Source organism: Heptranchias perlo, chromosome 14 (genome assembly GCF_035084215.1).
Source record: "Heptranchias perlo isolate sHepPer1 chromosome 14, sHepPer1.hap1, whole genome shotgun sequence".
NCBI lineage: Eukaryota > Metazoa > Chordata > Chondrichthyes > Hexanchiformes > Hexanchidae > Heptranchias > Heptranchias perlo.
Genome location: NC_090338.1, coordinates 26,231,995 through 26,257,304, shown reverse-complemented (window position 1 = coordinate 26,257,304; position 25,310 = coordinate 26,231,995).

Genomic DNA, 25,310 nt, shown 5'->3' with positions numbered 1-25,310 from the left:
CCAAGTCATAATCCTGGAGACATGAGGATAGAGCGGATGCAGAAAATCCATATTGGCATTGAAGCTAGAGACTTCATATCTGGACCCAGCATGAATGCTGAAATCAAAGACTTCATTTCTTCATATGGTATTTGTAACATATTTCAAATGACACATCCAAGGACTGTTGATGTCACGAGTAATTAATAGAGATCTCAAAAGGACTAAGAAATTTTTCTGTTAATAAACCTGACTAGTTTCAAGATAAAATGCTAACATTTTCATGCTTTTAAATATAAAAGGGAGGGGAAATATAACTATATTGGTATATTAGTAGCCAGCATCCAGGGATCATGTACTGTTGTGACCTTTTAATTCTGGCAGTTACCATATATAATTCACCCAAGTACCCAAACTTTTATGAAGTTCAGAAGTAGGTTCTGAGCAATAAAGAACCTATGGAGTGAGCTGTTAATAGAAATATCAATGCAGTCCTGATACTTAGGGATTTGCCTAATGGAGTTGCTTATATAATATTGTTGCTTATATAATATTGTGCGATCTAACAGCCTCTTGAAAACTGGTGTACACTGCACATGCTTTAGAAATGTGGTTTTATTTTATGATTTATAAATTTTTGTATACTGCAAGAACTACTTCTATAAAATGGAACTCAAAACCTAAAAAAAAAACAAAGCTGCTGCTCCAAATAGGCCATGGTCTTTTTTTTCCAGATTGTGAAACAGTCATATTAAATCAAACCTCAGAATTTAGACAGCATAACTAGAGATCAATGTGTCACTGTTTTGTGTGATGATTCCAACACTATCTCCGATAGAGGGTGCTGTTGTCAGTTTCATCAACATTAGAACGTTTTGAAAAATCACAGCAGCACAACAGTGAATATTAAAACATTCAATATATTATTGAACCAATGTAGATTGAACAATGCGTAAAGAAGCTTTGCAAAGAATCAAAATTCTGTGCCTAAAATTAACAAAACAGCTCTAATCAAGGATTGTCTTTTTTCATAATCTAGGTTTCCAGTAGTCCCAGAGATTTATGATGTGGAGATGCCGGTGATGGACTGGGGTGGACAAATGTAAGGTTACAGTCCAACAGTTTTATTTGAAAATCACAAGCTTTCAGAGGCTTTCTCCTACGTCAGGTGGTGCACATACAAAGCAAAGACTAAAAATAACTTACATTTTCATCTCTTCATATTATACTTACTTTTATTATATTTACATTATACTGCCTCAAGTGCTTGGAAATAGCATGATGATTTTCTTAAACATGTATTTATCACAGCACACTGTTTTGGAACTTATTCACACACACTGGCCCTACCATGGCTATAATATGGAATTGCTGTGGACTTCAGATCAACTTTAGCTTGGGTAGATTCCATCAGAATACCACCATGCACAACTCTTTTGTTCTTGTCAATGCAGCACTTTGGCCTGGACCAGGAAAAAGTTTGATTGTAATGGGGGGGGTTTGCACATAAAAAGCATAATGTCTGTAGAGATAAAAGGTAAAGTTCATTTAAAAAAAAAATACACTTTTGATTAGATCAATAGTCAAGCAATTAATGATCAACCTAGAATTTTAAAAATCTAAATCATGAAAGCACTCATACTCAAGTACAGATATTACTTTTGGCGATTAGACGTCCATCAGGCTTTCATTATTTTCCATTCACCTGCAGTTCAGTCGTAGCTACGGAGCACTAGAGGTTATATTCCACAGAAGCGTTCAATGGCAACAGACATCTTTTCTGTAAAGCTCTGTTCTAAGAGTTAAAGAGCTGACAGGTTGGCCGGGTGCCAAACCATGGCAAGAAGCTATCTGGACCATCTGCCTAAAAGCTTCAGGTAACTTTTGTACTAAGTAAATAAATCACTTGATAATGGAAAAAGAATTCACATATTGATTCTGGTAGCTCTTGTCATTTTTAACAGTTAAAATTAATAAAGTTTAAACCTACATAAAATGGGTAGTGTAATACTGTGGGAGCAGTAAAAGCAGATGATGGAATATTGCTTTGTATCCATTAGCTGACTAGGAAGTGCATGATCAACCAAGGAGAGAAAGCAGAATGGAAGCAAGAGAGTGCTACAAGTGGGGTGGTCACTTGGTGTTTGTTTTATTCAGAATAATTGAATGAATGATTAAATGTGCTGTGGGACTAAAATTTGCAAACTGGCTGTTTCCATCTGCAGATTATCCAAATCCTGTACATTAATGAGCTGGCTATTCATTTAATAGAATTCAATCTACCTTGTTTTAATCTTCCATTTGAGTCTTTCATTGAAGATTTGGAATTATTTGAATAGCACTTCTGGACCAGTTTGGATAGTGTTGAAGAGTACTTATTTAAGAATACAGATCAGTGATTTAAGCCAAGGTTGAGAAGCAAATATTTCTGTTACAACCAGGGAGCTGGGATAGATGTTTGCGCTCAATTGCCTCAATCAAATGAACTTGTAGTTGTGTCTACCCACTTCCAAATGGAAACATGTCACAACACAAAATTTTCTCAGTTAAACTAAAACACAGGATGGGCAATTATGAAAAATGGTAAGACCTTGAACAGAGGAGATTACAGGGCGATTTGAGAGGTGTTTAAAATTATGAAGGAAAGGGACAGAGTAGATGGGAACAGACTATTTCCAATGTTTGAGAGATCTAGAATAAGAGGACATAGATCCTAAATTAAATGTAAGGGATTTAGGACAGACAGAAGAAACATTTTTAGAAACACACAGGAGCATTGTAAGGCTGTACACTGCAGTACTGGAGATAGTGTTTGAACCAGAGATCATGTCAACAAAGAAAAAGAATTGGATTTCCAACTGTGAGAACATTGTCAACCACAAAAAAGTTTCGATCTACAAAACAACGTAACCAAAAAAACCACATGCTGCATCCAACAATCTAATTGGTATCTATCACTTGGTGAGAGAGAGATGAATAACCAGATTTATTTACCATGATGTCATTACACACTGATCCTTTTATGACAGAATTACAGCAAATAGTACATGCAGTACACCAGATTGTGCACCTGTTCCAAGCAGAAAGTCAGAGGGAAGCGTCATAAATGCGCACAGCCCGCAGAGCAGGCAAGTGTGTGATCAGCTGCCAGCCTGTCCCACAGGAGTCCTCACCATTGGGACAGGGGAGGAAAGGGGTAAACAAGATCATGGCAGGGAATGCCCAAGTTTCCTTGTGGGGCCCAGAGGAACATTCCTGACCTCAAAAGGATTTTAATTTTTTTTTTTAAAAATGTAGATTTATATTTTTGGGCCTCTTTTGGTCCCAATCAACTCCTGTCCTGGGTAAGCCTGGGTGAGAAATGGACTGCTGTTCAGGCCTCCTCTGGAGAGCAGGTTAAAATACAAACCTGGGAGCTCCTGAGTAAGTAACTTGGGCGATTTTACTGCTCACCCATCCAGTGGATAGGATTAAAATCACTTCCTCCTTCCCCCCCGCCCCCATTACTTGTATCATTTATTCAGCTCTGTGTCTCTTTCAACCTCTATCTCTAAAGAATTTCAGGATCATACTTTGAAACCGTACCTTCAAATCTCTCATTTAGCCTTGTGCTACTACATGCTCAAAACAGGATTCCAAATAGTCTCGATCAACTGCAGATCTTGTTGAACTAAAATAGTTGGGGTTATTGTGGTAAATAGTAGAAGACACTTCAGCATGTGAGCACATGCAAGAGTGCAACACCACATGACAGAAAAAAAGCACTTACTTCCTGGGAGTTGCACAACAAAAACTGGAAACTTTTGCATAAAAAGACAACTCCTGGAATGTAAAAACCTAGAAATAAGGAATGAAGAGGGAACAAAATTGATTGAGGCAGGTGTGAAGACCTCACACTCTGAACAAATCACAGACCAGTAAGGAGCATATAGCCTTCAACAAATACACATTCAACAAATACACAAGTGTATTAAGTGTAAGGAAATACTTCAGAACAGTGAGCAATTATGCAATCGAAAGATCCATTTTGAAACTTGCAGTAAGCATAATAACAAAACATTGAGCTGTGCTACAAGCGTACACAATTCACAGATTAACTGTTGTGGGGTACTTGACATTTAAACATCATAACAGAATAGAGTCAGACAAATTAATCTGTATAGCAACTGAGGAAAAGAAAAACCATCAACTAGGGTATCCGTTCCCAATTGCTATCCAATGACTCCTGGCAAAAATGCACATGTAAATATTGGGCAAAGACAAGAATGAGTCTGGCTGTACACTCCCCAAAATTAAATAGCCTGCCGGCATTCATCGTTTTGGCTCACACATGAACAGACACTAGGGTAAGTGCCCAAGGAGAACCAGTGCCTGTGGAACTGAACCCCAGCAAGAGTCAATCTCTTTACAAGGGGTAAAGCTGCAGAGGGGGCAGAATGGAAAAAGAAACACTCATGTCACCTGCTGTGACCAAAAAAAACCAAAGTCCTTCTCTTCTTCCCCTCTCCCTCCTCCCCCATAAACACATTTGCCCAAACATTTTTGTCATGAATGCATGACATGCCTCTTTAAACCTGAAAAAAATAGGTTAATTTGCTTCCAGAACAGGACAAGCTAAAAAAAACCTCATCATTGGAAATGTTAAACTGTGAATGTGACTTTTAAAACTACTTTACTTTGCAATGAGAGATTAATGTGCATTGAAACAAATAGAAATACTGGTGGCAGTAAATAGCCTTTATCACAGTTTGCATTCTATGCCACTGGGCCAGAGAACCTGATCTTTGTACTCAGCATTTAAATTGCTGAAGGCAGACTGACGGAGCAAAAATAATCAATGCACAACAGATCAGCATGATTTTAAGCAAGAAAAATAAAAGTAAATTCATGTTGCAGTCCAAGAATTTAAAAAGTTACATGTGTGTCCGGTCACTCAATCTTTTGCTCAGTTTCTGAAAGTTTCACTTTTACTGGTTTGAGTCAGGAGGTTCTCAAAGGAACGCTGCAACTGTTTTCCAGAGCAGTTTTATTATAGAATTGCTTTTCTGAGCCACAGTGCTATAGACTTGAAACGTCTAAAAAATTTCCCATAGAATTTCAGACAAAATATTCAGAATGTTCCTAATTTTCACTCAAACTTGCTGGGAAAGCATTTTTCCTTCACAAGATAAATACCAAGGGGGGAGGAATTCCACCTATTCAAGAGAAAATAAATCTCTCAGCCCCAATGTCATCTAACAGGATCTTGAAACAATCCCAAGATTTTCAACTCCATTATCCTACCCAAAATGTGTTGAAATCTTTGTGTGAAGATGCTATCCCAGATATCTATCCTAAATTGATGTTTCACCAGTTTTAGCCTATGCTCCTGTGTTCTAATGTCTCGGCTTACCATGAAGTAATGCTCTGGATTTGCCTTGTATGACACAAATGAATCAGTGTCTCTTGTACAAGATTAAACTGGCATTCAGTGCTTCAAGGCTTTTACCCTTCCCCAAGATGGCAATTATGCTGCTTTTAAACAAAAAAGCATGCATATACATTATAGTGGCTATCATTCAAACTGCAACCTGCAGCAACATTTTCAAAGTGGTTACAAAATCTACCCCCAAAAATTCCCCAATAAAGTAATAACAATCCACTCAATTTAAAATCATGCTGACACTCCCTCAAACAATTGATCTACTGTACTCCAAAATCATCTTGGAAATGATACAATGATCAACCACATCTGACGGTTTGCTTACAGCAATAAAATTACTTCATTATCTAAAATTGGGAGTCTAGCTATAATAACTTAATGAAGAAAAATCAGATTTACAATAAATCACTTTCCTCTCTGGTACAAACAAAAATCAACAAATCTGAGCAAAATGCCTCAACAGCTTCACCTTATCTTTGCACATAAATCATATTGTGCAGATTCAATCAAATCCAAATGTCATTGTTAACCTGGGGCTATCTCAAACAGTAATGTATGCTTCAAAAAGTATTTATTCATATATTATTGGCAGCACATACACTCAACATGCAGACATGTTTCAATACTGATGTGGATCAGTGTCAGTAAGCCAAGGTACAACTTCTTGCTTTATGACAAGAGGCTTGGATAGTTGAAGGTGGAGGCGAACAAAATTGGGTTGCAAGATATGAAACAGGGACTGAAGCCGAGAAACAAGAAAAAAAACTCACATATATAGAGCGAATCTCACATTCAGGACGTCCCAAAGCGCTTTATGGCCAATTAAGTACTTTTTGAAGTGTACTCACTGTAGTAATGTAGGATTAAGACTCTCCTAAGGCCACAAAATGTACCGCGCCTCAATGATTCAGGTTGTAACTGCACTGCCCTAAACCATACACACTAGAAATATCCTAGATTTAATCTGTGCTGACATGTTTGAGGGCAATAGGGGCCATAATTGGCTATGGGCGAGAGCAGAAAATCAGTCAGGGTTCCCACTCTCGAAAGCTATTCAGTTACTGCCGCTGGAAAGTATTTGTGTGGGGATGCCAGGCAATAGTCTGCCTAGACTTACATGTGAAGAATGACCACGAGTGAGATACTGGAGGGTGGCCACATATTGTACAAGTGTTGCTTGCAGGCTTTTATCTATGTTATGACAGACATGTTAAATAATTACTTTGACTATTTACAGTAGAGGAAGAGGACAGCATGCCAAGGAAACACCCCAAGGAAACTAATTTTGAATCAGAGATGAGAACTCACCATAATTAACATAAGCAAATTAACAGTAATGAAGAAAATAATGGCACTAAAGAGTGACAAATCCCCAGGACCAGATGGTTTCCATCCCAGGGTTTTAAAGGAAGTAGGTGAGAACATTGCAGATACCCTAACTATGATCTTAAGACGTTCTCTCAATTCAGGAACCGTTCCTTTAGATTGGAAAATTGTACATGTCGCTCCACTATTTAAAAGAAAGGAGAAAGAGGGAAACTAGGGAATTATAGACCAGTTAGCCTAACATCTGTTGTCAGGAAATTACTAGGGTCTATAATTAAGGATAGAGTGACTGACAACCTTGAAAATTTTCAACTGATCAGAGAACCAGCATGGATTTGTAAAGGATAGGTTATGCCTGATGAAACTGATTGATTTTTTTTGAAAAGGTGACTAAAGTAGTGGACAGAGGAATGTATATGAACATTGTTTATATAGACTTCCAGAAGGCATTGGATAAACTCCCTCAAAAGAGCTTGTTAGCTAAAGTTGAAGCTCATGGAATTGAGGGCAAAATTATTGAACTGGTTAGAAAAATGGCTGAGCAGCAGGAGACAGTAGGGATAAAGGGCAGGTATTCAAATTGGTAGAATGTAATTAGTGGTGTCCCACAGGGATCGGAGTTGGGGCCTAAACTATTCACTATTTATTAATGACTTAGATGACGAGATAGAGAGCCACATATCCAAGTTTGCCGATGACACAAAGATAGGCAGCATTGTAAGCAGTGTAGATTGAAGCATGAAATTACAGAGATATTAATAGATTAAATGAATGGGCAAAACTGTGGCAAATGGATTTCAAAGTAGGCAAGTGTGAGATCATCCATTTTGGACTTAAAAAGGATAGATCAGAGTACTTTCTAAATGGTGAAAAGCTCGAAACAGGAGGTCCAAGAGACTTAGGAGTCCATGTACATAGATCATTAAAATGTAATGGACAGGTACAGAAAATAATCAAAAAGGGTATTGGAATGCAGGCCTTTATATCTAGAGGACTAGAATAAAAGGGAGTAGAAGTTATGCTACAGCTATACAAAGCCCTGGTTAGACCACACTTGGAGCACTGTGTTCAGTTCTGGGCACTGCACTTAGGAAGGATATAATGGCCTTGGAGGGAGTGCAGCATAGATTTACTAGAACGATACCTGGACTCCAAGGGTTAAATTACAAGGAGAGATTACACAAAGTAGGGTTATATTCCCTGGCATTGAGAAGATTAAGGGGTGATTTGATCAAAGTTTTCATGATATTAAGGGGAACTGATAGAGAGAAACTATTTCCACTGGTTGGAGAGTCTAGGACTAGGACATAGCCTAAAGCTTAGAGGCAGGACTTTCAGGAGTGAAGTTAGGAAACACTTCTACACACAAAGGGTGGTATAGAATCAAAGAATAATAGAAAATTTACAGCACAGGAGGCCATTCAGCCCATCATGTCCGTACCGGCTGAGAAACAAGCCATCCAGCCTAATCCCACTTTCCAGCACTTGGTCCGTAGCCTTGTAGGTCACAGCACTTCAGGTGCCCATCCAGGTACTTTGTAAATGAGTTGAGGGTTTCTGCCTACCACCCTTTCAGGCAGTGAGTTTCAGACCCCCACCACCCTCTAGGTGAAAAGATTTTTCCTCAGCTCCCCTAATATCCATCTACCAACCACTTTAAATCTGACCCCCTGGTTATTGACCTCTCTGCTAATGGAAATAGGTCCTTCCTATCTACTCTATCTAGGCCCCTCAATTTTGTACACTTCAACTAAATCACCCCTCAGCCCCCTCTGTTCCAAAGAGAACAACCCCACCCTATCCAATCTTTCCTCATAGCTAAAATTCTCCAGTCTTGGCAACATCCTCATAAATCTCCTTTGTACCCACTCTAGTGCAATTACATCCTTCCTGTAATGTGGTGACCAGAACTGTACACAGTACTCAAGCTGTGGCCTAACTAGTGTTTTATACAAATCCAGCATAACCTCCCTGCTCTTATATTCTATGCCTCAGCTAAGGAAAGTATTCCATATGCCTTCTTAACCACCTTATCTACCTGTCCTGCCTCCTTCAGGGATCTGTGGACATGCACTCCAAGGTCCCTCACTTCCTCTACACCTTTCAGTATCCTCCCATTTATTGTGTATTCCTGTGCCTTGTTTGCCTTCCCCAAATGCATTATCTCACTTCTCCTGACTGAATTCCATTTGCCACTTTTCTGCCCACCTGACCAGTCCATTGATATCTTCCTGCAGTCTACAGCTTTCCTCCTCACTATCAACCACACAGCTAATTTTTGTATCATCTGCAAACTTCTTAATCATGCCCCTTACATTTAAGTCCAAATTATTAATATATATCACAATAAGCAAGGGACCTAGTACTGAGCCCTGAGGAAACCCACTGGAAGCAGCCTTCTAGTCACAAAAACACCCATCAACCATTACCCTTTGTCTCCCTTTTTAAACAATGGTACAATGTTAGCAGTCCTCCAATCCCCTGGCACCCCACCTGTTTTCAGTGAGGATTGGAAAATAATGGTCAGAGCCTCTGCTATTTCCTCCCTTGCTTCTTTTAACAGCCTGGGATACATTTCATCCGGCCTTGGTGATTTATCTATTGTCAAAGATGCTAATCCCTTAATATTTCCTCTCACTATGTTTATCCCATCCAATATTTCACACTCTTCCTCAACTACAACGTCTGCATCGCTCTTCTCTTTTGTGAAGGCAGACGCAAGGTATTCATTAAGAACCATACCAACATCACCTCCACACATAGGTTACCTTTAGTCTCTAATAGGCCCTTCTCTTTCCTTACTTATCCTCTTGCTCTATGTATTTATAAAACATCTTTGGGTTTTCCTTGATTTTACTTGCCAATATTTTTTCATGCCCTCTCTGCTTTCCTAATTTCACCCCTGCACTTTTTATACTCCTCTAGGCTTTCTGTAGTATTGAGCTCTCAGTGTCTGACACAAGCTTTCCTTTTCTGCCTTATCTTACCCTTAATGCTCCTTGACATGCAGGAGGCTCTAGATTTGGCAGCTCCACCCTTTTTCTCCCTTGATTGCCTCCCACTGCTCTGACATTGATTTACCTTCATGTAGCTGTTTCCAGTCCACTTTTGCTAAATCACTTCTTAGCTTAGTAAAATTGGCCTTTTCCCCAATTGAGAACTTCGGTAGAAGTTTGTAATTCTTCCGCAAACAGCAGTTGATGCTAGCTCAATTGCTAGTTTTAAATGAGACTGATAACACCTTTGGTTAACAAAAATCTAATGGCTATGTGGCTAAAGTGGGTATATGGAGTTAGGGCACAGATCAGCCATGATCTCATTGAATGGCTAAATGTCCTACTCCTGTTCCTATGACAGTAGTGAGAAAGGATCTTAACTCAGAAAATCAGGATGTAGAATCAGTATGGTGGAACTAAAATAACATGTGGCAGAAAACACTGGTGGGAGTAGTTTACAGGCCCCCTGACAGTAGTTATACTGTTGGACAGAGTATAAATCAGGAAATTAGAGGAACATGTAACAAGGGTACTGAATAATCATGGGGGACTTTAATCTTCATATAGACTGGGCAAACCAAATTGGCAAAAGTAGTTTGGAGGACGAGTTCATTGAATGCATCAGACAGTTTTCTAGAACAATATGTCAAGGAACCAACCAGGGTACAGGCTATTTTAGATCTAGTATTATGTAATGAGTCAGGATTAATTAGTAATCTTATAATAAAGGATCCTCTGGGGAAGAGTCATCATAATATGAAGAATTTCATATTAAGTTTGAGAAACTAAGGTCTAAATTTAAACAAAGCCAATTATGTAGGTATGAGGGGCGAGTTGGATAAGATAGATTAGGAAATTAGATTAAAAGATATATGACGGTAGATAAGCAATGGCGAACATTTAAAGAAATAATTGATAATTCCCAACGAATATACATACCCTTGAGGAATAAAAGCTGCACAGGAAAAGTGATCCAACCTTGGCTAACTAGAGTTAGTAAGGATAGTATTTGATTAAAAGAGGCATACAATTTTGCCAAAGAGTAGTACGCCTGTAGATTGGGAGGGTTTTAGAAATCAGCAAAGGATAACCAAGAAATTGAAGTGAGAAAACTGAATGAGATTAAACTAGCAAGCAATATAAAAATCAGATTGTAAGAGCTTCTACAAGTACGTAAAAAGGAAGAGTAGCGAAAGTAAACGTGGATCCCTTAGAGGCAGAGTCAGGGTCAGGAGAAATTATAATGGGAATAAAGAAATGGCAGAGACATTAAACAAATATTTTATATCTGTCTTCACAGTAGAAGACACAAAAAAGCATACCAGAAATAGTGGGGCATAGATAAGGTCGACAGTCAAAATCTTTTCCCAAAGGTAGGGGAGTCTATAACGAGGGGGCATAGATTTAAGGTGAGAGGAGAGAGATACAAAAGGGTCCAGAGGGGCAATTTTTTCACTCAAAGGGTGGTGAGTGTCTGGAACGAGCTGCCAGAGGCAGTAGTAGAGGCGGGTACAATTTTGTCTTTTAAAAAGCATTTGGACAGTTACATGGGTAAGATGGGTATAGAGGGATATGGGCCAAGTGCAGGCAATTGGGACTAGCTTAGTGGTATAAACTGGGCGACATGGACATGTTGGGCCAAAGGGCCTGTTTCCATGTTGTAACTTCTATGATTCTATGATTCTATGATTCTAAGGGTCAAATTAGAGGGAGAAACTTAAAGCAATCGAGATTAGGGTAAAGAAAAGTTTTAGAAAAATTAATGGGACTAAAATCCAACAAATCCCCTGGACCTGATGGCTTACATCCTAGGGTCTTAAAAGAAGCGGCTGCAGAGATAGTGGAGGCATTGGTTTTGATCTTCCAGAAATCCCTAGATTCTAGAACGGTCCTCGTGGATTGGAAGGTAGCAAATGTAACCCTGCTATTCAAGGAGGGAGAGAGAAAACAGGGAACTACAGACCAATTAGCTTGACATCAGTAGTAGGGAAAATGCTAGAATCTATTAAAGTCATAGTTACAGGGCACTTAGAAAATCATAATTTGATCAGGCAGAGTCAACATGGTTTTACAAAAGGGAAATCATGTTTGACAAATCCATTAGTTTTTTTTGAGGGTGTAACTGGCAGGGTAGATAAGGGGGAAGAACCAGTGGGTGTAGTATATTTGGATTTTCAAAAGGCATTCAATAAGGTACCACATAAGACATTGTTACACAAGATTAGAGCTCATAGGATTGGGGGTAATGTATTAGCATGGATTGAGGATTGGTTAACAGACAAAACAGTAGGAATAAATGGGTCATTTTCAGGTTGACAGGTTGTAATTAGTGGGGTGCTGCAAGGATCAGTGCTTGGACCTCAGCTATTTACAATCTCCATTAATGACTTAGATGGAGGGACAGAGTATAATGTATCCAAGTTTGCTGACGATACAAAGCTGGGTGGGAAAGTAAGCTGTAAGGAGGTCACAGAGTCTGCGAAAGGGATATAGACAGGTTAAGCAAATGGGCAAGAAGGTAGCAGATGGAGAATAAATGTGGGGAAATGTGATGTTATTTACTTTGGTAGGAAGAATAGAAAAACAGAATATTTTTTAAAATGGTGAGAAACTATTAAATGTTGGTGTTCAGAAGGATTTAGGTGTCCTTGTACATGAAACAAAGTTAACATGCAGGTACAGCAAGCAATTAGGAAGGCAAATGGTATGTTAGCCTTTATTGCAAGCAGGTTGGAGTATGAGTGTAAGGAAGTCTTGCTGCAATTGTACAGGGCTTTGGTGAGACCACACCTGGAGTACTGTGTGCAGTTTTGGTCTCCTTACCCGAGGAAGGATATACTTGCCTTAGAGGCGGTGCAACAAAGGCACACTAGATTGATTCCTGGGATGGGAGGGTTGTCCTGCGAGGAAAGATTGCATAGATTGGGCCTGTACTCTATGGGGTTTAGAAGAATGAGGGGTGATCTCATTGAAACACAAGATTCTGAGGGGCTTGACAGGGTAGATGCTGAGAGGATATTTCCCCTGGCTGGAGAGTCTAGAACTAGGGGACAGTCTCAGGATAAGGGGTCAGACATTTAGGACTGAGATGAGGAATTTCTTCAGAGGATCATGAATATTTGAAATTCTCTACCCCAGAGGGCTGACGAAGCTCAGTTCTTGAGAATATTCAAGACTGGAGACCGATAGATTTTTGGAATCCAAGGGAATCAAGGGATATGGAGACTGGGCCAGAAAGTGGAGTTGAGGTTGAAGATCAGCCATGATTTTATTGAATGGCGGAGCAGGCTCGAGGAGCTGTATGGCCTACTCCTATCTCTTATGTTCTTATTCAGAATTGGTTTTAAAGAATTCATGACTGCCAAAATGTTCCCTAAGGATGACCCCGATGTACACACAAACATGGAGAAATCAAAATGATGCGTGACACAATGATGCAATCACAGCACTGATTGGGTCCATCCCTACAACTTAAAGATATACTAATGTTGCTATGGCTGTACATAATGCAGCTGCCAATACTGCAATATTTCAGCTGCATCTCTGTTTTCATGGCTGTTCTACAAATATAGTCTCCTATTTTAGCCAAAGTAACAATTCCCCTTCAACTTGCATAGGTGTACACATTCTGTCATACATTTATGATGCAGAATAAGCCAGCAGAAAAGACAGTTAGAGGCATTCAACTAGAATTGCCTATATGACATTTCCTAATGCAGTTAACAATAGTATATTATATACACATGAACACACACAGTCATTACAGATAATCATTAAGTCAATTTTATTATGGCCCAGGGCACATTTTGATACAAGCAACTTAAAACAAATAAATAAAATTCAATCTGAAAGCATTTGAATGTAACCAGAGTCAGTGATTATTCACAATCACGGCTTTACAATCTTTCTTCTCAGGACAGTTTTGAAGATTCCCAGTTGTTATTAATGGGTAAATTCTAATAACGAACAAGTTGCTCCAACGTTATGCAATGTGACTGGTAATCACATTTTGGCAGCTCAGACCAGTGTTAACTTCTAACAGTTGGGAGAAGAAATCTTATACATTATCTTTGAAAAGTAAATAACAAAGTCCAGTTACTACGTAGAGTGAGGGAGTCTTGTGGAATGCATTAGTGAGGATTATGTCACAGTATTTTGTTGAAGTTCATGGTGTATCAGGAGTGTTTGATCTGATACGAAGCCACAGGGAAGGGCATTTGATCAGCGATGTGTGGTATAGTGACTGTTTTTTTAATAGCAAGAACTCTACAGGTTATATCAAAGCATTTTCTAATGAAGAACATGTAATTACATTTCACATAATACAAAATGCACAGAAAAGAATACAATTGGCCTATTGCCTCCAGTTCCTTCCAACAGAATGTGTTATTTACACGGTCATGGACTCTTTCACAGCTAAAACTCTCAGGAGAAACTCGAGTTTCTCCTCAACCCTCAAAGATATCCAAATCAAATCTACAGAATGTCAATCATGACAATACATTTTATTCAGCCTTCACTGGGTGCATTTCAATGATGACATTATCTTGGTCCCAACAGACTTGGAACCATCATTTCTCATAGAATTTTCATCTCGTATGTCTATACTTTTTCATGTAGCCTTCAATTCCAGGCTCAACTAGATATTCATTCAGCTCAATTTTTAAAGCACATGGTTGGCTTAGCATCAACTGTTTGTATTGAGTGTCTACACAACTGCTGCTCTGAGGAAGGTATAGTAGAATTTATGCTGTATAGTCTCACTTAAGAAATACTGATTTTATACTTGTGACCTCCAGTTCTGTAATTATAGGTGGATTTAAAGTAGACACAGACAAGGGCCACAAACTATGCATGCCATATTGAAGATTGTGGTATCTAAGAGTATTTTAGTGAAGGGATATTGCATTATCACCAATAGGGAACACTTCTTATAAAAGATGGAAAACTAATATTTCAACAAAAACAGATAGGAATGCAGAAGTACATTAGCCAGATAGCAATTACAATGGGAGGCAATATATTATAAAATTTATCTGAGCTAGAATATTTCAATACTCAAATCAAATAATGCTTTGTCAGGCTATAATTCCAAAGATCAGCATTTTCTGAACTTTAGGAGGTCACCAATATATTACACATTCAATGGGAAAGCTTAATTGAACACAGCACCAACACAAGAAAATCCATTTGAATTTAAAACTCCAAAAACAAACATTGGTGGCGATTTTAACCCAGCTGAAACCAAGCAGGCGGGCAGTTAAAATCAGCCAGGTTACATAGTTGTCCTGGGAGCTGCTATGTGCTGACCGTTCAGAGTGTAAACCTGCTGAGAGTTTAAATATCCTGGGCCTCAGCAGCTGAATTTTGAACTGACACTAAAACTCATCTGCCAAAAACTGGCCCCCAGTTTGGGACTATAGTCCCAAAATACTAATAAAATTCTAAAATATAATGAAAAATTTTTTTAAAAACTTGTCAGTTGCCTTGAAGCAGTGGTCTTGTTCATAGGCCATTATTCAAACGTGTTTCTCAATTATACATTGGCCCCAATATTAACCCGGGGTGGGGGGCGCCAAAATCGGTTGAAGAACCTAGCAAGGCCGGGGACATGGAGACCCTGCCGATCTTAACAGTAGCTTGGCCCATCCCCGGCACTGGGACGTCGGTTCCGGGAAGCAATTTGCAGGGGGGGGGGGGCCTTCCAACAACCATGACTGCATCAGGTATTATTCCAACTACTGAAGGGTTTTCCTTTTGACCCTCCCCCACACAGACCTCAGTTTTGCTAGGGCTCCTTATCATCATACTCCGTCAAATGCTGCCTTGTTGTCGAGGGATATTACTCAATCTCTCCACTGCCAATGGGTGAACTACTGTGATTGACAGATCATTGAGCAGGGGACCATAATTTTAGCAAATAAAAGGCAGCACTGCAGAGTAGAGACAACAAGATGTTTCACAGGCAAGGATAGGGGGAAATTGATGAAAGATAAAGGAAGAGCAGAGAAGTTTATAGGGCAAAACCAAACATTAGGGGGTAGAGCAGAAATGGCAAGGCAAAGGATAAAGCAAAGCAGATGTGACAGGCAAAGGGACAGAGTGGGAAAATGGCAATGCAGATAGGCATGCCACTGAAAAAAAAATGGCTCCCTTCCCCACCATGTTACCCAAAAGGTAAGCAAAAAAAGATAAAAATAAAAGAATATAGACAGAAAAACAGAATGGCAGAGAAGGGAGACAGAGCAACATGATGACAGAAACTTGCCATATGCAACATCACAGGGGATATATTATGTTGAAACATGCATGGACATTAGCATATGTGCTGTAGTGTCACATCACACATATATAGGGACTTACAAGGTGTCAATCTACAGATAAAGTTACCCTCCAACTGAGATAAACCCATTTATAAAAAGAAATATTTATGAATTTGTTAAGCAAAGCCACAGAGAAAATCCTCCCCACCCAATGGGGGCAATTTTAACCCCTCCATTGTTCTCTTCTGGCACCCCGCCCCCGCCCGCATGATGTTCCCCTGCCCCCTCCGCGCAATATTCCTCCCGTTTTCTCCCCCCCACCCCGGCCAAAATCGACCCACTACACCTCTCCCCCTTGTGCTGCAAGCCTATCCGCCCGAAAGCCAGCCAACTTCTTAATGTGGCTGGCTGCGGTCGGGAAATGGAGTCCAAAAATGTTAATCAAGTCCTGCTGTTAAATTTAGCAGGACCTTCAGGAATCTCAACCGCTAAATCTCACCCCCCCCCCCACCCCACGCCACCACTGTAAATATCAGGGCCAATGAGTCTAGCAAACCTGATTAACCCACAAGTGTAACTTCAACAATGGAATCTCATGGGTGATGCCTACTCTGTTCCAGTTTCAAAGTGACTACATTTTTAAAGAGAACATTAATGAGATACAAAGAGGCAACCTCTCACTCTTTTCCTTGTGGATCACTAGGTTTACTCATTTCTTTTCTTAGATGTGTGCATAGGATATAACCATGCAAAATACTTTACAGAGTTCCACTATATCTCACTAAGAACATAACTCACCAAAGCAGGCAGGAGTGCAGAAAAGCAAGGTAAGGCTAAACATATTTTACAAAGTTAAAAAATGTCATTTGGAGGTAAAAATTGGCCCTCTTGATAGGCACGTCAGACACCTTTTACTCATGACATCGATACTAAGAATGCCATCCAGTGTTTCCTGTTTGTGCTCCAAATAACTTTCAAGTGCTTTGATCTGAATAAAATCAATCACTTGGAATTGTCACTCACATTTTGACACAAGGCATTATTCCTTTCTTCCTCTTACAGACGGTTTCAGTGAGTACAGAGCTCACATTTCCTTTATCTGTAAGTTTCATACACTGCCAGTCCTGTCCAGGAAGTCCCAAAAGGCAAAAATGTTTACTTACTTCAAGTTAAGAGGTGACAATTGCCTTAGTGTGCTTCAACTTAGGGATTGTTTTCCATAGATTCTTTCAGCATTTGAGTTATTTACTTCATTCCAAAATATAATTTGAAAACAGGGAAAAGAAAACTTAGCACAAAACAAGTAACTTATAAAGGAAGCAGCCAAACCAGTTTTGACAAATGGAGCACAGATTTGTTGAGTCATTGAGCAAGGGTAATTAATCAATTACTGAATGTCAATTTTATTGGATTGCCTTAAATATAACTTAAAAGGGCTACAACATTTGGAAAGCATATCTAGATGCTGAGTGTCAAGTTAAAGTGATACTATCTTCATGAAAAAGAGTTTATCAATTAATGGCAAATTAGAGGAAGTTTTGTGGTTTGGACTTAAGGCCATTCGAAAGTGTGAACGAATACTCTCTACTCACCTGGTTGAGTGGAGCTGCAACAACACACAAGAAACTCAATACCATCCAAAACAGGATGGTTTGCTTGCTTGGTAGCTCCAACCACTGGATTCAATGTCCACCTCCCCCATCATCAGCACACTGTGGCTGCAATATGCACAGTATCCACTGAAGCAACTCACCACGGTAACTTCTGTAGCACCTCCCTCCCTTGTGACCTTTACCACCAAGAAGGGCGAGAGCAACAATGTTATGGAACATCATTACTTCCAAGCTCCCTTCCAAGTCACACACCATCCTGATTTGGACATATATCGTTGTTCCTTCATTGTTGCTGGGTCAAAATCCGAGAGCTCCCTGCCTTGAACCACTGTGGGAGCATCATCACTACAAGGACTGCACATGTTCAAGAAGAAGGTCAACCACCATCTTCTCAGCAACTAAGGATGGGCATTAAAATTGTACTCTTTGTGGGTTTTGTGCCCATCCAACTGCCCCACTGCTGACTCCAGATAATTTTCAGGGGTCAGCCTAATTTGAATTTTTTGGTGTATTCCCAGTGGTGTTCTGACCTACAGAACCTGTCATGGAGAGGCTGCCACGGTGGGGGTGGGGGGGAAGGGGGGCAGGAAATCACTGCTACTGCAGGCCTCATGTGACTGCAGCAACTTAAAGGAATCAGCTGCCATCTGAACAGAAGGAAGAGTGGGGCCTGTGATGAAACTGGCAAAATCTGCCAATAAGGGAGATTGCATGGATTACCCCACAATCAATTACACTCACTTGGGTAGTCCATTTAAATTTTCAATATCTTTGCTGGCACTAGCAATGTTGGATGTCAGTAAAAAGCTGGTGTTACTAGCATCCTGCATTGTCAAGTTGTTAATGGCTGAAAATTTGATGAATGATGATACTCAATCATTAGCACCTTATTTGAATACATCTGCCAATATTAGAAAAGGTGCATCTGGCCTCTGAAAGAATGGATGCTGGAAAATCACCACAGCCTCGAAATGGGTAGGGATCTGGTGGGATGGACCTGGCCCAACTTTCAATGCTTGTCCACCCCATTACCACTGGAAAACCAGGGGAAAGAAGGTGGAAATGAACACTCTCAAAAAATTACTGATGTAACAAGCATATTGATCAAAGTAACCCTTAATTTACCTTTTCAGTAGGATAATCAAACATTAATTAAGGAGGAAAAATAAGACTTTAGCTTATGATTGGGATAGTTTGTAGGAACTTGAACCCATCAGTGATAGAGGTGTACACTAATTCAGGGCAAGCTCTGAGACAGTAAATAATATGCAAACAGAAAGAGAGAGACAGTGCACAGGAAACAATAAGATACTACGAAGCGGCACAATCTGAAACCATGATATTTTCAACTTGCCACCTGGGTGTAATACTAACTTTGCGGATCTGCCGCCTGTTATAGAAACCACCTGATTTCAATTTCCATTGAATGCAACGGAAATGGAAATTGGGTGGTTTCTACAATGGGTGGCTGATCCACAATGTTAGTATTACATCTGGGTGGCAAGTCAAAAATTAACCTCCAGCTATTTTCAATAACTCAAAGTTGACTCTGTATAAACTAAGACAGGAAAACAATGTGTGCTTCAATTCAAATAGTCAGTATTGTGAACTTAGATTAACTTTTTGATGTGAAAATCAACAGGGCAAATTCATGCAATAGAAAGTGGATGGCAAGATTTTATTATTGTTACATAAGTGTTGGTGCTGACATGATACTTCTAAGCAGTACAGGTACAGGTAAGTCTCTACTTTATTCAAGGGGGCTTTTTCTTTCAATATGCTTCCAGTGTGCTACCATCAAATTGTGGGCAAAGAATGGAGATGTACCATGCCAGCAGTTAAAGGGCCAGCCATCAATTTGGTCACTGATTTTTCTTTCAGTTCTACGCATAATTTTACTGACTTTATTTAGTACTCTCATTAATGAGTTTTAACCCTAACCCCAACCAGGTACTAGTCCTTTTATTGAAATAGCTCTGATTTTCATGGCCAAGTGGCCCAAGGCATTGCTTCACTAATGCTATGTGGAATGATGAGTCACTTGTATTTTAAGCAATCTATCAATGGAAGACATGAAATCAAGGTGGCGTGCTTAGCCAGGAAAAGTCTCTGAGCCATCAGGGACACAATTACAACAGTTCTAATAGAAACTTGATGCAATTGAATATTACATTTCAATAGACTGCCTTAATAATGTTTCTTAACCCAAGCTCAAAAGTTTGTTGTAATTTTTTGTAACTGGTTGATTTTTTAAAAGGACCTTGATAATGAGATGCCATCCCAATCAACCAGTTACAAAAAATTACAACAAACTTTAACAATTAATTGGCCATCTGACTAATAAGCACAAAGAATAGCTTGGAAAATGGAATCCTCACAATGTTGCAGCGCTGGCTGTGCTCCTTCGAGCTTGGGTTAAGAAACATTACTAAGGCAGTCTCCAGGGATCTTCACACTGCTGCAGCTGACCTGGAGGGTGCTTTGAAGCTGACCTCTATTTGGTTTGAACTCATCCCTGTGCAGTTCTGATTTCTGAAGGGGAATAATTTCTATTTCCCAATTTATCCATTTCTGTGAAATTTTGGACACGAGGCACTTAAAATTCATAGGAATACGACCGGATAGAAAAGTGCAATAGAGAGACACAAATTCTATATATATTTTAATGACAACATATTTCAGCAGTGTATGTACAATAACAGAATTACAATATTATATGGTGATTATAGAAAACTTCTTATAACAAACAAACAACTCTTCCCTGTTCCCAGCAGAATAATAGAGAGTATATGATCTCAAAAATGACAAGATTGAAGCTCCTGATACGATAAACCATTTTGTTGGTTCCCTTTCCCTGCCTCCACCCCCCTCTCCCAGTTTTTAATAAAGTGGCTTTTCCAATAAGACTCTATTGAGATGGAACACTAATCTGAAGATGCACTAATACTTTTATACAACAAGAAGACCAATCCACTCTGACAATAAAACACAAAGGAAGAGCCTCAGGCCTGCACTCAGCCTCACTTTTGTCATTATTAAGTAGTGTGGTGATCTCCTGAGTTTAATGTGTTCTGCTAACTGCATTTCAGTGCCACCATGCTAGGGTAATTACTGCTCTCCATGTGAAAAATCAGATCAGCAGTTGTTTTCAGTTCCAACATTGCTTTGTGTAGTACTAACCCAGCATATTTAAGGCCAATCAGACCAGAACAGTAAATTCTGACTCCATGCTGGACTTGCCTGTGTTCTTTGCAGTGGGAAATGTCTTCCTAGTTACTTTTTGTATTCAAGATAATTTTCTAAGTGGAATATTTGGCTAACACTTATGTTCTTTAACATTTAGCCATAGCTTCGTAATTATTACATGGGATCCAAATAAGATTTAAAATATGGATTGTCCCACAAAATAAAGTAGAACTTTGGTCCTTTTAGATGATTTGGATTCGGATGGCCTTGTTCCATCTGTTTGAGATTTATGTACCTCATTAGGCCACAAATATCACCTGCCACTTCTGCAATGGACTTCATGCATTGTAAATGCTAGTTTGGTGAGATCTGTTTATACAATCTCCAAGGAAGTGGCACACATTCTGGGGTCAATTTTAACCATACCCGCCCGGCAGATACCAGGCTGGTGGGCAGTTTAAAATGAGCAGTTGCTTACCTGTTCAGATCCTGACCATATCCAACCATTTGGGATGTTAACCAGCAGAGTTTTGCAAGCAGATGAGGTGCCCACTATAATCAGGTGGGAGCTTCATAAATTTATGCAAATCGGGGTCCTATTATGCCAATAGGACCCTGTCACAATTGTAAACGGGGCCTAAGTGGGGAAGCCACCATGGCAGAAGCAGGTCTGCAGCTGTTCTGAGGCAGAAGAGGTCCTCCTGGTAAGTCTAAAACTTTCCTTTATGGTACCAGAAGGAGCTGGAGTAAAATCAGTCCCTCTGTCTGTTCTGTATCATGTCCCTTGTAATGTCCCAGTTTTAAAGTTGCTGCAGCCTAAAAATGGAGTATTAATGGACTGCCAGGTCTCTCTCTCTCATTTTGTCTCTCAAGATTGAGCAGTTCTTATTTTCCTTCCTCTCTCTCTATATATGTACCTTTTCTGTAAAATACTGGAATTTATGCAGATACAAGGACATCGACAGATTGATACTACTGTTTCTCAAAACATTACATAGTGTGATGAACCACATCTACATTTCTCTCTACCTTATCATTAACACTGTTATATTACATAACCAGAGCTTTATTAGAAACACAACATTGTAGAAACCTTTAATGCAATTCCCCAGAACTGTGAAATACTATTTAATAACTGCTAAGCTTTGTTCATTACAAATCCATAAAAAATAACATCTTGTCTACTACAATACTCAGTTATGCAAGAATCTTTGTTTCTACCAACTAAAGAGCTGAGAAATGCTGTGCAAATCATGACCGCTGACCTTAAAATAGAAGCCCTGGAGGTTTGTCCTGTAAGTCACCTTATAGTTTTGTAACATTCAGAATTCAGGGTGTCAGTTTCATTTAGTGATTCTGCTTGGCTTCACTTGCTCCTTGCAAATAGGGCAAAAAATAGATTGGATTGGATGCATTCAAAAGAAAAAAAAATAAAGACTTGCATTTATATAGCGCCTTTCACAACCTCAGGATGCCCCAATGCGCTTTACAACCAATGAAGTAATATTCAATTGTGATATCTATTTCGCTGAGATGCAGTAACTCAAATGTCCTTAAATATAGCACTACCCCTATTCTCTCCAAACTCCTGCTGTGAAATTATGATTCTGTACTAAATGGTTATGCTTCTATTGATGGCAGACTGCTGTTTTGTGGGAGCAGGTGCTCTCTGCTGACAAGTTGTTGAGCCACATCAGGGATTGTGTCCATGTGAAAAAGAGGGGGTTTAGAATTATTTTTAAAAGTGCAATGTTTTTTTCCTGAGATCGTCAAGCTGAGCAGTGTCAGTGCTGACGAGTGGAACATTTTTCTAACTTTTTACACCTAGTGTTAGCATCTAGTAACAGCTGTTAGATACAGAGTAAAGGTCTCTCTACATTGGCCCAACAACGTACCTCAACCCCAGCCTCAGAAGAGAACCCTTGCTGTCCCAGTGTACATTTTCATTTTGCATATCAGCTAGCCTTGTGGCATTTTTGAGTAAGACAAACAATCATAACGGCAATTAATGCTGAATTATGGACTCGCTCATTAGGAACTGGATTAAGAATCATTGAATGATACAGCACAGAAGGAGGCCCTTCAGTCCATCATGCCGTTAATGGTAGGGCGTTGGGGAGAGTTATAGAACAAAGAGATCTAGGAGTACAGGTTCATAGCTCCTTGAAAGTGGAGTCACAGGTGGATAGGGTGGTGAAGAAGGCATTCAGCTTGCTTGGTTTCATTGGTCAGAACATTGAATACAGGAGTTGGGATGTCTTGTTGAAGTTGTACAAGACATTAGTAAGGCCACACTTGGAATACTATGTACAGTTCTGGTCACCCTATTATAGAAAGGATATTATTAAACTAGAAAGAGTGCAGAAAAGATTTACGAGGATACTGCCGGGACTTGATGGTTTGACTTATAGGGAGAGGTTAGACAGACTGGGACTTTTTTTCCCTGGAGAGTAGGAGGTTTAGGGGTGATCTTATAGAAGTCTATAAAATAATGAGGGGCATAGATAAGGTAGATAGTCAAAATCTTTTCCCAAAGGTAGGGGAGTCAATAACGAGGGGGCATAGATTTAAGGTGAGAGGGGAGAGATACAAAAGGGTCCAGAGGGGCAATTTTTTCACTCAAAGGGTGGTGAGTGTCTGGAACGAGCTGCCAGAGGCAGTAGTAGAGGCGGGTACAATTTTGTCTTTTAAAAAGCATTTGGACAGTTACATGGGTAAGATGGGTATAGAGGGATATGGACCAAGTGCAGGCAATTGGTATAAACTGGGCGACATGGACATGTTGGGCCGAAGGGCCTGTTTCCATGTTGTAAACTTCTATGATTCTATGATTCTATGCCTGTGCCGGCTCTTTGAAAGAACTATCCAATTAGTCCCAGTCCCCTGTTCTTTTCCCATAGCCTTGCAAATTTTTTCCCTTCAAGTATTTATCCAATTCCCTTTTAAAAGTTACTATTGAATCTGCTTCCACCACCCTTTCAGGCAGTGCATTCCAGTTCAAAACAACTCGCTGCGTAAAAAAACGTTTCCTCTGGTTCTTTTGCTAATGACCTTAAATCTGTGTCCTCGCGTTACTGACTCTTAGTCATAGAGTCATAGAGTTATACAGCACGGATAGAGGCCCTTCGGCCCATCGTGTCCGCGCCGGCCATCAGCCCTGTCTACTCTAATCCCATATTCCAGCATTTGGTCCGTAGCCTTGTATGCTATGGCATTTCAAGTGCTCATCCAAATGCTTCTTGAATGTTGTGAGGGTTCCTGCCTCCACAACCCTTTCAGGCAGTGAGTTCCAGACTCCAACCACCCTCTGGGTGAAAAAGTTCTTTCTCAAATCCCCTCTAAACCTCCCGCCTTTTACCTTGAATCTATGTCCCCTTGTTATAGAACCCTCAACGAAGGGAAAAAGCTCCTTAGTATCCATCCTATCTGTGCCCCTCATAATTTTGTACACCTCAATCATGTCCCCCCTCAGCCTCCTCTGCTCCAAGGAAAACAAACCCAATCTTCCCAGTCTCTCTTCATAGCTGAAGCGCTCCAGCCCTGGTAACATCCTGGTGAATCTCCTCTGCACCCTCTCCAAAGCGATCACATCCTTCCTGTAGTGTGGCGACCAGAACTGCACACAGTACTCCAGCTGTGGCCTAACCAGTGTTTTATACAGCTCCATCATAACCTCCTTGCTCTTATATTCTATGCCTCGGCTAATAAAGGCAAGTATCCCATATGCCTTCTTTACCACCTTATCTACCTGTTCCGCCGCCTTCAGGGATCTGTGAACTTGCACACCAAGATCCCTCTGACCCTCTGTCTTGCCTAGGGTCCTCCCATTCATTGTGTATTCCCTTGCCTTGTTAGTCCCTCCAAAGTGCATCACCTCGCACTTTTCCGGGTTAAATTCCATTTGCCACTGTTCCGCCCATCTGACCAACCCATCTATATCGTCCTGCAGACTGAGGCTATCCTCCTCGCTATTTACCACCCTACCAATTTTTGTATCATCAGCGAACTTACTGATCATACCTTTTACATTCATATCCAAGTCATTAATGTAGACCACAAACAGCAAGGGACCCAGCACCGATCCCTGTGGTACCCCACTGGCCACAGGCTTCCAGTCACAAAAACAACCTTCGACCATCACCCTCTGCCTTCTGCCACTAAGCCAGTTTTGTATCCAAAGTGCCAAGGCACCCTGGATTCCATGGGCTCGTACCTTCTTGACCAGTCTCCTGTGCGGGACTTTATCGAAGGCCTTACTGAAATCCATGTATACCACATCCACTGCGTTACCCTCATCCACACGCCTAGTCACCCCCTCAAAAAATTCAATCAAATTAGTCAGACATGATCTTCCCTTGACAAAGCCATGTTGACTATCCCTGATTAATCCTTGCTTCTCCAAGTGGAGACTAATTTTGTCCTTCAGAATTTTTTCCAATAATTTTCCTACCACTGATGTTAGGCTCACTGGCCTGTAGTTCCCCGGTTTTTCCCTACTCCCCTTCTTGAATAATGGTATTACATT